Raw genomic sequence first — 13,010 nt, forward strand, 5'->3', positions numbered from 1 at the left:
TTATTTTTTAAAAAATATACTACTAAAACGTTGATTTTTAAGAAAGAATAATGATAGCCTTGATAGAAAAGTGAGCTGTGCCTGTGATTTCTTCTTTGAGTCTGCAGAGTTCAGCTTAGTCTGGGACAGGTGCCTTGAGCACGGCAGTGAGTGAAGCCTGGGTGGTGCACTGTCAGAGAGATGCAGAGCCAACCAGGACCTCTCTCACCATACCAAGTTGGAACCAACTTAAAGCCAACCTCTCTGTGTGTTTTCTGAGGTTTTGCATTGTCTGGGAGGAGTGGCTGCTGGATTCTAACCCATGTGTACAGCGTTTGGGATAACAACTCAGAACCCTGTGGATTACACTGTCTAATGAAATCCCAGTCTAGTGTTGAGGACAATGTAGATAGATGGCTTACGACAAAACAAAATAAAGGACATAAGGCAGACACAGCATGGCATGTGATTAAAAAGGAAAAGCATGCACATCTTGTTTCTGGAATTGGAAGATTACAGAAAGCATGGGGGGAAATCTTGTGAGCATTAACACGTGAATGGACTTTAAATGATGCGTAGGATATTCTAGGCATAGATGGGGAAAGGAGTTTTCTAAGTAATGGAGACTGTATGATTCAAACCTAGAGATAGAAATTTAAAGAATAACAAGATATTTAACTTAGGCACAGCACCAAACCCGTATTGTAGAGAAATAGGGACTGAACTCAAAGACTAGCTTGAATTAGACTTGACAGGTGTGGATGCTAAGTTGAGAAGGTGAAGACTAGAGATTAATTCAAAGTTAGGGTTGCTCCTCAAAATGAATCACTGACATTCTTGAGAGAAAAACAGAAAAGAAACAAAAGTTAAACAGATAGGAGTTTTAGAAATTCTTATGCTTAAAGGGAACTTGAGGAGACATTACAGAAGAATGATGGAAACTTAGTTAATTGAGATTCCCGACTTTCAAACTCATCATGGTTTCATGAGAAAAAGATGGGAAATGTCCTCCCATTAAGACCTACAGTCTTGAGAGTAGTGGGTTTGGAGTACCTAAAGCTCTTTGAGTTTTATGACCCAGGGCTCAACTCCATACTTACTATTGATTATTGAGCATGTAGTGAACTTTCGTAACAGATGCTGAGCATATGAAGTGAAGGAGTAGTTCATGGTATCTCCAGATAGCCAGATGGAGACAGACACTTGAGAAGAAAGATATGTGCAGAGATTTGAATGAGCAGTGTAGTCAAGGAGAAGGAAACTGTACAAAGAGCTGATGAATTAATCAGCACGCTATCAAACCACTTTGGTCACCAATAGTAAGTTTCAGAATTGACTGGGTTGAGTGCAGAGTCTGGATTGCGAAGAGTTAAAGAATAAGGGGTGGTGGGAGAAAAGAAAGGCTGAACAGCATGTTAGAATGCCTTAAATGAACTTGGCATCTCTGCTTTGACTGCTGCATTATTCTTTTTGAAGTTAGTGATGGAATATAATTGAACTGGGTCAAATAGATATAATTAAGCTGGGTCAAACATAACAGAAAATTAGACACATCTGTCCTTAGCTTTTCCAGTTGTATAGACCTGATTTAAATTTTTGCTTGACTGTTGTAGAGAGTTCTACAAATTGTGCTCACATTTCTACACAATTGCTTAGCATCTTAGTCAGTGTTTTGTTGGATTGGTGTGTGTGTGTGTGTGTGTGTGTGTGTGTGTTGTTTTGTTTTTAAATCTCATGATTTTTCTTTCTACTTTCCTCTCTTTTTTTTTTCTTTCTGCTTCCTCACTATCTCTCCATGTTTTACCTTGAAAACTAGGGGACAGGAGAGGACTTTGAGAATTAATGCAAGCACTTTATCTTTCTGGATAGATGGTTTTAAGGACAAGTGAATGAGGAGACATAGTCTTGAAGCTTTCCTGATAATTTCTGGGCTGATCCACCCATTAGTGCTCCGAAAGTGGACATGAGACATCCCCCTACCAGTGATGCCATTCCACCTGGATCCTGGAATATTTGGCTGATGTTCTTCTGACAGAACTGCTTAGGCATTACTTGAAAGTTCTAATTTACTTTCTATGAATTTGCTTGACAAAGTGATGATCATTCTGACCTCAGAAGCAAATGTCAGTAATTCTTCCCAGTGGGGCCCTAATCTAACCTAGTTCTTGAGACCACATCCATCCAACCCATTGTTGCTGAGTGGATTCCAAGTCGTGACAGCCCTCCATGGGCTTTCTGAGGCTGTAAATTTTAATGGGAGAATACCACCTATCTTCCATGGTAGACTCAAACCTATAACATTCTGACTAGCAGAAAACACATTTGTCATTACACTCAAACTCAGTGCCATTAAGTCAGTCTGTTTCATTGTGACTCTCCATCAGGTTTTCAAGACTGTACATCTTTATGGGAGAGATAGTCTTTGTAATTGTTATGTACCATCAAAGTCAGAACTGGCCTGTAACTGACCTCCCAGCAGATTTTCAGAGGCATTCAATAGCACAGGAAGATTAAATGCCCATCATTCTACCATGGAGAAGCTAGGTGATTTGAACTTCCAACCTTTAAGTTATCAGCACAACACATTATGCACCCCACTATCCAGGCTCCTTTACCACTACACAGGAAAACCAAAGCAGGTGACTTCTCAAAGCTCCAGGATCCCAGGATCACTCATCAACATGATGATGACAGAGCAGAGTACTTTTCATTTTTGCTCACTCATTTCCCCCCTTGCCATACAGGTCGTAGGTAGTTTTGATCTAGCAGTAAATCAGAGCTACAATGCATGAAAACATTAGCAGAGGAGTCCAGTCACCAAAAACTATATTCTGTATGGTTCCAGCTACATAAAATATTAGAATAGTGAATCTATGGAGACAGCCTATCGACTAGTTTTTGTCTGTTGTTGTGTATCATTAAGTCAGAATTGGCCCTTAGCTGACTCTCCAGTGGGTTTTCAGAGCCAGTAATTAATTGCACAGGAGGAGATTGCCCATCCTTCTCCCTCAGGGTAGACCTGAAAAATTTCAGAAAAATAAGGAGTAGTAACTGCTTAGCAGTACAAAGTTTTTTCTTGTTATTGTTGTGATATAAACTCATGCTGATAACAGCTCATAGTCCCACTGTGAATGAAATCAGAATCTTGTTAGGTGCAGTTGAGTTGACCACAGCCTCATAGCAATTCATGAACAGTGGATCTGAACCTTCCCCTATTCTGTGCCGTCCTCATCATCTCTAATATACTTTGAATTCATTCTTATAGTCTAATCCATCTCGTTGAGGGTATTCTACGGTTTTGAAAATGATATTAAATGGTTGTGATGTGGTTCCACAAAATTGGAAATACACTAAAAATAGTAAAATGTACAACTTAAAATGGATAAACTGTTAGCCATGTGAATTTGTTTCCCATATGTTGTTGTTGTTGTTGTTATGTGCTGTCGAGTCACTTAAGACTCATAGCGACCCTGTGTACAACAGCCCTAAACCCTGCTCTGTCCTGTGCCAATCGCACCATCTCTGACACACCCACCCCAATTACCCCAGTCACTGAATCAGTCCACACCATTGAGAGTCTTCCCCTCCTGCGCTGTCCCTCTACCCTCCCAAGCATGATGTCCCTCTCCAAGAACTAGTCCTTCCTTGCAACATGTCCAAAGTATGTCAGATGAAGCTTCAGAATCCTTGCCTCCAAGGAGCAGTCTGGTTTAACCCTCTCCAGGATGAACCTGTTCATTTTCTTAGCAGTCTGTGGTACACTAAATCATCTCCTACAGTACCACAGCTCAAAGGCATCAGTTCTCCTCTGTCCTCCCTAGTCATTGTCCAACTCTATGATGCATAACAAGTGATTGCAAAGACCATGGCCTGTATCAGATGCACCTTAATCTCCAAAGTGACACCATTGCCCTTCAGTACTTTGGAGAGGTCCCTAACAGCCGACTTTCCCATCGCAATACGTCTTTTAATTCCCAGGAGTGTTAACTGTGGAGCCAAGCAAACTAAAGCTATGAACAATCTCAATCTCTTCACCATCCATCCTGATGCCGCTAATTGGTCCAGTGGTGAGAATCTTTTTCTTCTTGACATTGAGCCTCAATCCATATTGAAGGCTACAGTTTCCCATATAGCTATTAGAGAAAAAAAGAAAAAAAACCCAAACATTATTCTTCTATAAAATCCAACTTCTGGCTTCTGGATTTTTGCTTATGCCATTGTATCTACCCAGAATAGACTAGTTATCTTTTTGCCTGCCTGTGTAGGTAGCATAGTATGTATAGAGTTGTACTGCAAAACAGAGGGGATACTTCTCTGATGATTTTAATCCAGTAGCTTCGAGAGAGAGAAACAGGCAATCTCCTCTCATCCAATTTGCTGTCTCTAAAAAGCTGCTAGAGGGTCAGGTAATGAATTGGTTTTGACTCCACAGCAGAGCTGACTACACTTTGAAAATGTATTTTTTTAAAGCATAATTTAAATGTACTAAGATGTATAGATCTTAAATATACATTTCAATTTGATTTGACAGATGTGTGTACTCATTTACTCAACTTTGTTAAGACTTATGCTATTTCCATTTCTCCAGAAAGTTCCAGCATGTTCCTTCCCAGGCACACTAATACCTTGTGTCTCCGATCTCTTGCTTTATCTTCATTGCTCAGCAGGTACCATACACCCGCTTCTCAAGAGAGTTTCTCTCAGCCCTTCTGCCCCTTTCCCTGACAGGAAGTTTATGCCCTGGGACTTCCTGGTGGATTTCTGCTGTGAGTTCACCTGGCACATCTGTGCTGTATTGGGAATCTCAGCTGCCTCCATTTTCCCAGCAGAAATGACCTGTGCCTCATACTCACATAAGATCTCAGGATCTTTCACATACCTTCAGACCACATCAGAAAAGCAACTGTGAACCAGAGTGTGTGTTTCTCCATTATCATGTCCTTCTCCAAATATTTCTTATAAGTATTTAGCAAAGGTTTATGGAAAAGACTCAACAACTCAACTTATTGCTATCAAGGTAGAATCAAATTGGTGTTGACTCTCACACAGAGATGATTGCTCACATTTCTCCTGAGGAGCAGCTGGTAGATTTGAACTGCCTGCCTTTGAGTTGGTAGAATAAGTATTTAATCAGTAGGCTAATAGAGCCCTCCTTATGAAAAAGAGTGACTCACTGATAGCCAGATATTCCTTTTTTCTGGAACTCCAGAGCCTCTAAGCTTTCAGGCCACCCCATACTCATTCTTTAGAAATGTGTTAAAATTGCCACTGTTTCCCTTTTGTATATACTTAAGGCAGCTTTCTCCACCACTGATCCTCCAGATCTGAAAGCACCTAGAATGTCATATCTCTTAATTAATCTTAATTAAATAGTTTACTTTGTAATCTCACCTCTTTTAAAAATAACAAAAGTTCTCTAACTTATGTAACTTGTTCATTTTGTGAGAAATGGAGAAATAATATTTTTAATTTTTTTTAACCTTTAAATAAAAACAAAGTTCTGACTACAATACTTTTCATTCTATTTTAGAAATGCTTATAGAGTATATCCTATGTGCTAGACACTGTCCTAAATTGTGACTTGAAATTAGTCTGCACATACACAGTTTATAATCTGCTTGGGTAGGCATGTGTAAAAGTAACCGTCTATTATATAGTGTTGATAAATGACCTGACAGAGACACATCCTGTGCTATAGAATTCATAGGTGAGAATTAGGTATTCTAATTCTAAACTAGGTGTTTTATCTAAAGTAAAAGAGGTTTGGAGAAGAGCAACTTCAGGAAGGCTTCCAAGAATAAATGACATCAAACCTTTAATGATCTCCTCACTAAATGTCTTTTTTTTTTTTAGGAAATTACCTTAGCATACCAGTTATTCCTCAGAAGTTTCTATACAGCCATTTGTCACTTAACTCAGATTTCATGATTACTTTGCTTGTACTATTGTATGAGCACAAGCACATTATATTAATGTGCTACTGCTCTTGTATATCCTTATTTAACTTTTCTACAGGACAATGCCCTTCCATTGTTTATTGATTCCCATTTCTGATTACCTGTCACTCACTGGTGTTGTCATATAAAAAGTGATCCATCAATGTTTTCTCAGTCAAATGAGCCTGTCTTCACTGTCCTGTCATTTTGAGGATTCTTGAGGACAAGAACTACTTATTTGGCTCTATTCCTGCCCACAATACCGACAATCACCAAGTAAGTGCTGGGCTCAGTCACAAGGCACCCAGTTGATTTTTATTAGTTCACGATCTTTTGCTGACTCTTTTCTATTCTGGATTTTGTCCTTCTCTTATATCTTGGCTAGCTGCCATTTATGAAATGGAGACTATTTAGTCAATATGTTAGAATAATATCAAGGATAAGTGAATTGTTTAGTTCTGCAAACCACAATCACTTAGTCATGCACTGACTAGGATTGTATTGGAGATTAGCATAGTTAGGTTTCTTCTGACAGGCATATTTCTGTTTATTAGTGTACATCTCCTCAAGGTTAGGATTTGGATCTTTAGCATCTTCAGAAACCCTGTGGAGGGTCACTATGAGTCAGAACGAGCTCAGCGGCAGAGTGCGTGAGTGACCAGCATGAGGCTGAGCATGAAGTAAAAGCTTTGGAACATTAGTTTTGACTGATGCTAACCAAGTAAATATATGCAGAGCATCTCCTGAGTTCCTGGAAGCAGGCAGGGATATCAAGGCCCTGGATAATAAGTAATAAGCATATTGAAGAGATGAGACAACAGTATAGCCAAGTCTTAGGTTGTTAAAACATAAAGCAAGAACTGGGCTACCAGTGATGTACATTGTAGATTGGTGTTTTGGTCTTCTAATTAAGAGGACAACAGTCTGAACCAAGCCACTCCTTTGCTTGAGAGAGATGAGTAAGAATTTCTCCATTTAGATTTACAGCCCTGGGACCTGATGCAGAGTTGCCATGAGACAAAATCAATCCAGCAGCAGTGGATTTTGGTTGAATTAGTTGCAAGTATAGTTTCTAGTATTAGGGATAGTGTAGCTGATGTTAGATGGATCTTGGCTGAAAGCAGAAAGTACCAGCGAAATGTCTGTATTTCACTGACTGTAGAAAGGCATTTGACTGTGGGAAACACAGCAAACTGTGGCTGACTCTGAGAAGAATGGGAATCCCAGAATATTTCATTGTGCTTATATGAAACCTATACTTGGACCATGAGGCAGTAGTTAGAACAGAGCAAGGAAACATTGTCTGGTTCAAAAATCTCAAAATCAGAAAAGGTGTACATCAGAGATGCACCATATCTCCATACTGTTTCAATATATATCTGGAACAGGTCGACTGGGATCTATGAGGAAGAATGTGGCATTAGGATTGGAGGAAGATTCATCAACAACCTGAGTTAAGCAGATGACACAACCCTGCTAACAGAAACTGAGGAGGACTTGAGGCATTTACTGCAGCCTTCAATATGTATTAAAGCTCAACATCAAGAAAAGAAAGATTCTTACCCCTGGACTGATTGGGAGCATCTTGATAGATGGTGAAGAGATTTAGATTGTTAACAGCTACAGTTTGCTTGGCTCCCCAATCACATTCTTGGTACCAGGAGGCAGGAAATCAAAAGGCGAATTGCATTGTGAAAGTCTGCTGTCAGGAACATATTCAAAGTACTGAAGAGCAATGATGACAGTCTGGAGACTAAGGTGCGCCCTATCCAGGCCATGCTCTTCATAAATACTTGCTATGCATTAGAGAGCTGGACAATGACTAGAAAGGATAGAAGATAATTGATACCTTAGAGTTGTGGTACTGGAGAAAAGTATTGAATATACTATACTACAAACAGGAGAACAAACAGGTTCATCATAGAGAGGGTGAATTCAGGCTGCTCCTTGTGGGAAAGGATTCTGAAGCTCCATCTGATATACTTTGGACATGTTACAAAGAGAAACTAGTCCTTGGAGAAGGACATCATTCTTGGGAGGGTAGAGGGATACCACAAGAGAGGAAGACCTTCAGTGAGATGGATTGACTTGGTGAGTGGGTTGTAATGGAGGTAGATGAGTCAGAAACAATAAGGTTGGCTCAAGATAGAGCAGGATTCAAAGCTAATATATATAGGGTTGCTATGAGTCACAATCTCCTCGATGGCACGCAACATCAACAACAGTTTCTAGGGTAGGGAGAAATATTTCTTAGAGCATTGAGGCTCAGACTATTTATATGAGACAATTCCATTTTATGAGCATAATAGGAATATTGCTTATAGTAAGAGAGAGGTGATAAAGAAATTGTCAAGACTCCAGTTCATTGTACCTGCTGAAAGCCTGTGCATATTTTGACAATCACCTTTTTATACTACTTTTTCAAAAAGAGAGAAGTAAGTCTTATTAACCTTCCAGCTGGGATCTTTTTTTTTTTTCTGTTCCCTCAGACTGTTCCTTTCCACTGCTGGTCATTTCTTTCATCTGACATGGTCTCATCTGCTAAAGTTCTTCAGAGGACATTAGATGATCTTAGGAGAAGAAAGGGAGAAAATAAGAGAGATATTTTGATCTTCTATCTTCACTTTACAAATGAAACAGACCAGCCTGGGGAAGCAATTTATTTATGGCAAACCCAGACATTCAGTCACAGTGATTCCTTAAATGTCTAGCACTTTTTTAAAAGTCATTTTAGTCTCTTATGTCAACATCCTCATTATAACTCTGTCAGGTAAGGACGAGAAAGAACTGGTGCTAGCTTTTCTCCATTTGACTAAGAACTATTTTAAGGTTCAGAAAGATCCATTTGTTTGCCACAAGGTCTAGTATTTAGTGAAGTGGAAAAGCTGAAGGGGCCCAGGTCTCCCAACTCCCCTTGTTGGTCTTCCTCAACCACTTAGGGTGCCACAGAGATCCCCCTGCCTGTTCATGAGTGAGACAACCTTTCAGTACCTCAGTCCTCCCAGCTCCTCTAACCCGGGGCAGATTTCTTTAAAGGAGAGGGCTCCACGCATTGGTGTGGAATGTTTCTGTGAAAATAAATATGTCAGCCCAGTCACACGTATATTTTCCATTGGACCTTTGCTATTTTATGTTGTTTCTGTAAGTAGTTAATATTCTACTATAAATCATTACCATTTTACACGCCCAAATGTTAATAATAGATCGTTATTTATGTTTCTTAGTTTATCCTGAAGGGAAGAAGGATAAGGAGGAGTAAGGAAATGAAAAGCTATAGATTTAATTTATGGCTTTAGCAAATACCTTTCACTGCACCTTTCTTAACTGTTTACACAGTGGCCTTTGGGGTGCAGAGATAGCTATATATCTTCTTGATGAAATGCCAGCTCCCTTTAAAACCTAAGGTATCTCCAAATAAATTGTGTTTGCTACACAAGTTATTTTAGGTTCATTTATTTGAGTCTCTGTCACATTTTGCATACACTCCTAAACAGGTTCTTAGGAGGAGGCATGCATGTTCCTGGTGTGTTTGGAGACAGAACGAGTCCTTAACTGGTCTAAAATGACAAAATTACTCTGATTCAATACATATTTTCCCCCTTCTCAGTTGTTCTGTCCTGTGGTCTATTCACCTAAAACAGTCTCAACAAAGCACATGGCCACTTTCCTCTGCATTAGCAGGTGGAAAGCTAAGTGCTTAGCTTTAAATAAATAGACTCCTAGTCTATAAGGAAACTCTCCAGTCTGTTGCTGGTAACACCAAAATGTTGAGAGTTCATATTCACTATGGTTAGCAAATAGATCCAAAGGCGGGTAAATATGTCCTGCAACCAGAATCAATCCTGTTTAACAAGCATAATTGATCAATGAGTATATTTTCCATTAAAAACTGTTGGCACTTTGAATTTAGTGAGTTCTTGACAATAAATATATGTATTCAAGGTCATGGTGTACATGATACATTTTCATACTTTCTGCAATAGCAAGTCCAGAACAGGGGGTTTAAATCATTGCCTGGGTAATGGCCTGGATAGACTTGTTTCAGCGCTCCTGGAAGTATTGGTTTCTGAAATTGCTTGTGTAAATCACGGGGATTTTTAACAGCTTCATTGTTAGACAGTAGTAGCCCTAGCTTTGTGTTACTGTACTCCTCAATTGCAAGGAAATAATTGGAAATGCTTAGACGTTTAGAATGTGGCTCTTAGAAGAAACATCACCAAAAAAATTATTGGCCAAGGCTGAAAATAAAAATCTATCCCACAGCAGTAAGAGGAAGTGTGTGTGTGTGTGTCTTGATAAAGGTCACTCTTCTGTTAAAAGATAGAAGAGCAAAATCTATAGGGTTCCTGTTTACCCAGCAAATGTGGTAAGTCAAATACAGTCATTTCAATCACCAGTTCTTTCAAGTCTCTGGATACCTTCTCTGGTATCTGGAATCACAATATATTTTAAAAATATGGTCACAATTAAATCTTAATATGGAAAATGCCAAAAGAATGGACATCAATGTTCCTCAAAGGAATACTCTGGAAAGCAAAATTATAAAAGCATCAGGATTACAAAAGTAAACATCAGGGCAGACTTTTCACTCTGCCAGACTCAACAAAGACCGTGTCACTTGTGCTAACACTCCAGGAAGACACTGAAGTGCTAAATAAATAATGGATGATCTTGAAACACAGTGTTAATCTGACATTTACACTGTTGTTAACAAACATGTGAACAGTGAATTTGCTTCTAAGCTAATACATAGATGTTCATGGTAACCATTAGAAGAGACTGGAGAGTGGATCTAGAAGTATTGGGATCTGTATTTCTTTCACTACTTCCCAACATCCACCATTCACGCCAACATAGTAATTTTATTAAGTGTGGTTGTTGATTCATCAACTGTTCACTGAGCCTAAAACACACACACACTCTCTCTCTCTCTCTCCATATATATATATACAGTGAAGACAAGAATACAGACCCTGACTTGAAAATGCCAAGGATAGGTAGATAAGCCATCACAGTACGTTCTGTGAAAAATACATATAGTTAATTTGATAATTATTCACAAAGCATTCTTGATCATTTAGTATGTCCCAGGCACTGTGTTGTTGTTGTGTGCCATTGAATCGCAGCTGACTCCCCAGTGGATTTTCAGAAACAATAAATCGCATGGAGTAACCACCCGTCTTTCCAAAGACCAGTTGGTGGATTCGAACTGCATGCCTTTGGGATTGCAGTTCAGCTTCCTACTACTGTAAGTTTTCATTCTGCTTTGTCCAAAGCATTTCAAGTGGTAACATGCTGAGATTCAGTTATGATACAACCAAGATAAAAAGTAGCTCCCTTTTCTGGCCTCAGAGTGTCTTTCTTTCCCCAAAAAGTTCATATTATATACAATTTGACTTAAATACCTCTCATAATCTTAATTATAGACTTTATTTTGCTTTTCTTTTCATAAATAATTTTCTCTAGGAAATTGTTCAGCTTGTCATTTTTGTTGCAGTCATTAAGGGGGAAACAGATTTCCATTGCAATCTTTCATTTTTATTTGTTTCCTGGAATCTTTATTTTGTACTTGCATATTCTCTTTCTAGTTTTTGTTCTCACTGGGGAATGTTCAACAGTGAGCAGGAATTCTATTTTTTCGAAATATGCTCTCTTTTTTAGGCTTTCTAGCTTATGTAATTGTGGTTTTAAGACACACATTTCACTTTGAGAACAGTTTTGGAAAGCAAGAAAAGGTAAACTGAGATGGACAGAGAGAGTAATGGTGTACCTAGGAAAGGTTACCAATTTCTTGTGGCAAACAGCAGACATAAGGAAAGGATAAAGGAGTAAGAGATTCCTCTTCTTTTTTTCTGAGGGAGACACCATCCTTTAGCCTCTCTGTCCTTTTTTGGGACTAAGTGTTACCAAACTCTTCTTCATGCTATATTCTCTTCATAGGTCCACTTCCTTTGGCCTTAGAGATGCACAGCTCAACCATTACCCCTTATATTAAGTTTCTAGGTGTTTGTTTGGTTTGTGTATTTTTTTTTTATCCTCACATCTCTCAGGCATACTCATCTCTTCTCTGAAATTTAATGCACCTATACCTAAAGAGGAAAAAAAAGTAGTTGTTGCTGAGTCAATACCAACATATAGCCCCATGTGTATCAGAGTTTAACTGTGCTACCTAGCATGTTCGTTGGTCCATTTTTCTGAAGTAGATCACCAGGTCTTTTTTCCTGGGCACTTCTGAGTGTACAGAAACCTCCAATCTTTTAGTAAGACGCTTGAACATGTAAGCCATTTGCATTGAGCGTGTATTGCTTAGTTAAAATCTGTCTGTTTTTAGCTATTACTGTTTGCAGAGTTTCTGGGTGGCCTGAGGAGGCCTACCAGTTTTATTTTTTAAACATAATTGTCATAAACTAGTAAGTTCCACCTTTCATTTCTCAGATAATACTATCAATTTCTTAGGCCTTATGCAAAATCTGGTAAATTAAATCATCTTAAGAATCCTATGTGCATGAGGTCAGATGAGAGCTGTAGGAAGAGCCAAATTTGGCCCGGCCCTTGCTTGCATCACCTTTCTGATGACCCAGTCAGCATGGTCACCCTTTAATTTAGATCTCCCCCATATGGCACCTTAGTCCTTTTATACCCTAGGGTTGCACTAAGGGATGATTACTCTTTACCCTTCCACAAAGATCAGTCAAAACTGAGATTTGACCCAGAGAATTTTAGACTAGCTATAGCTCCCCCCTCATTAAGAAGCTTTCATCAATGAGTTCTGCTGAGATAATTCAGTATCTGGGGATTTGTAGATCTTAAGATGGAATTTTATTAAATGACACCCATCTCCTTTCCCCAGTACCAGTTCCTTTCTTTTAGATCAGATGATAATCTCCTTACTTGCTCAGGCACATGCTTCATCTCTCACATCCTTTGAACAGGTGGTGAGGAGGATCTGGTCCTTGGAAAAGGATATCATGCTTGGAAAGGTCAGAGAAAGGGAAGACCGTCAGCAAGATAGACTGACACGGTGACTGTCATAGTGGGCACAGGTATAGCAGAGTTGGTGAGGATGGCAGAGGACAGGGCCACACTCAGTTATCT

General features: G+C 39.1%; 1 protein-coding gene across 1 annotated transcript in view; it reads left to right on the top strand.

Moving 5' to 3' along the window:
- Positions 1-13,010, top strand: part of LOC102866384 (protein FAM49A-like) — a 33,424-nt gene that overhangs the window by 4,240 nt on the left and 16,174 nt on the right. The window lies entirely within an intron of this gene.

Source organism: Elephantulus edwardii, unplaced genomic scaffold (genome assembly GCF_000299155.1).
Source record: "Elephantulus edwardii isolate Elephantulus edwardi_28Jun2011 unplaced genomic scaffold, EleEdw1.0 scaffold00009, whole genome shotgun sequence".
Taxonomy (NCBI): Eukaryota; Metazoa; Chordata; class Mammalia; order Macroscelidea; family Macroscelididae; genus Elephantulus; species Elephantulus edwardii.